Genomic DNA, 2,736 nt, shown 5'->3' with positions numbered 1-2,736 from the left:
TCATCTGTTCAAACTCATGAGTCAGGACCCCCAAAATAATGATATTTTTAAAATTAATATGATTTGAGTTCTTTTTGTTTGCTTTATGGTTTTTGAACCTTTAGGATTCATATTTTCAAGTGTTGCTTTGCAACTATAAGAGCTAGAAACAACCTATTTTGCTTCTTTTTCTTTTAAATGAAAGCTGAGAGCATAGCTTCTTACTTCCCCTCTGCCCGGTGGGTGCTCTCCCACCCCCTGGCCCTGCCCCTGCATTGCCCTTGTCCCACCACCTTTCCCCCAAGTCCCTGTCCCGCCCTGCCTCTTCTCCGCCTCCTCCCCTGAGCGTGCTGCGTCCCTGCTCCACCCACTCCCTCCTGGAAAGTCCTAAGTGCTGCCAAACAGCTGGGAGGAGGAGGGGGGGGGGGAACTTGGCTGCCAGTGGCATCAGTCAAGATCAAGGCCCCATTGTGCTCGGTTTTGTATTTGAAGGCATAGCCCCTACACTAAAGAGCATATAGTTGTGGGATGTGATCCTACAAACACTTATGTACATGCTTAACTTTACTACTGTGAGTAAATCAACAGTAAAGCATGTGTGTGTTAAGTGTTTGCAGAATTGGGGCTTTGGACATTAAAGATACCAGGAGGCAGATTTGTAAGAGGCAGGTTTGCTTTTGCATTAAAAATAACTAATAATATTTTGCATTTATATACAGCCCGCTTCATCCAAGGAATTCAAGCCACATTACAAACATTAATTAATTAAACCGTACCGCAATCATGTGAGGTAGATACTCTGGCAAATTGAGGTTACATGATTTGCCTAAAGTCACACCATAATCCCTTGTGGTCGTGACAGAGTCAAGAACAGAATCTAGGTGTCCCAACTCCAGTTTTCTCTGAACTAACCACTAGTGGACCCCATATCCTCTTTTGATGAAACTCTCCCTCTAGCCCCACAGCTGTTGTACTCGCATTCCACCCCAGCAGTGGCAGTATTTCAGTGGTGCTCTGTGTCTGAAGCTTATGAAGCACTTTGAGGTCTTTTGAAATGAAAAGCACTTTCATAGATTCATAGATTCTAGGACTGGAAGGGACCTCGAGAGGTCATCAAGTCCAGTCCCCTGCCCGCATGGCAGGACCAAATACTGTCTAGACTATCCCTGATAGACATTTATCTAACCTACTCTTAAATATCTCCAGAGATGGAGATTCCACAACCTCCCTAGGCAATTTATTCCAGTGTTTAACCACCCTGACAGTTAGGAACTTTTTCCTAATGTCCAACCTAGACCTCCCTTGCTGCAGTTTAAGCCCATTGCTTCTTGTTCTATCCTTAGAGGCTAAGGTGAACAAGTTTTCTCCTTCCTCCTTATGACACCCTTTTAGATACCTGAAAACTGCTATCATGTCCCCTCTCAGTCTTCTCTTTTCCAAACTAAACAAACCCAATTCTTTCAGCCTTCCTTCATAGGTCATGTTCTCAAGACCTTTAATCATTCTTGTTGCTCTTCTCTGGACCCTTTCCAATTTCTCCACATCTTTCTTGAAATGCGGTGCCCAGAACTGGACACAATACTCCAGCTGAGGCCTAACCAGAGCACAGTAGAGTAGAAGAATGATTTCTCGTGTCTTGCTAACAACACACCTGTTAATACATCCCAGAATCATGTTTGCTTTTTTTGCAACAGCATCACACTGTTGACTCATATTTAGCTTGTGGTCCACTATAACCCCTAGATCTCTTTCTGCCGTACTCCTTCCTAGACAGTCTCTTCCCATTCTGTATGTGTGAAACTGATTTTTTCTTCCTAAGTGGAGCACTTTGCATTTGTCTTTGTTAAACTTCATCCTGTTTAACTCAGACCATTTCTCCAATTTGTCCAGATCATTTTGAATTATGACCCTGTCCTCCAAAGCAGTTGCAATCCCTCCCAGTTTGGTATCATCCGCAAACTTAATAAGCGTACTTTCTATGCCAATATCTAAGTCATTAATGAAGATATTGAACAGAGCCAGTCCCAAAACAGACCCCTGCGGAACCCCACTCGTTATGCCTTTCCAGCAGGATTGGGAACCATTAATAACAACTCTCTGAGTATGGTTATCCAGCCACTTGTGCACCCATCTTATAGTAGCTCCATCTAAATTGTATTTGCCTAGTTTATCAATAAGAATATCATGCGAGACCGTATCAAATGCCTTACTAAAGTCTAGGTATACCACATCCACAGCTTCTCCCTTATCTACAAGACTCGTTATCCTATCAAAGAAAGCTATCAGATTGGTTTGACATGATTTGTTCTTTACAAATCCATGCTGGCTGTTCCCTATCACCTTACCAGCTTCCAAGTGTTTGCAGATGATTTCCTTAATTACTTGCTCCATTATCTTCCCTGGCACAGAAGTTAAGCTAACTGGTCTGTAGTTTCCTGGGTTGTTTTTATTTCCCTTTTTATAGATGGGCACTATATTTGCCCTTTTCCAGTCTTCTGGAATCTCTCCCGTCTCCCACGATTTTCCAAAGATAATAGCTAGAGCAGGCCTGCACAACTCGTAAAGTGGCGAGGGCCATATTACTCCAAAGAAAACAGCTAAGGGCCAAACCCCCCCGGCCCCGCCGAACCCTCCCCCCAGCACCACCAAATCCCCCCCAAGCAACACTCAGCCACCCCCAAAACACAACACCCTCTCCCAGCGCCGTCCACCCCACAGAAACACTCCCCCCCCCCCCCCCCCCCCCCCCCCCCCCCC

This window comes from Trachemys scripta, chromosome 9 (assembly GCF_013100865.1).
Source record: "Trachemys scripta elegans isolate TJP31775 chromosome 9, CAS_Tse_1.0, whole genome shotgun sequence".
Classification (NCBI taxonomy): domain Eukaryota; kingdom Metazoa; phylum Chordata; order Testudines; family Emydidae; genus Trachemys; species Trachemys scripta.
This window is presented reverse-complemented; position numbering follows the sequence as displayed.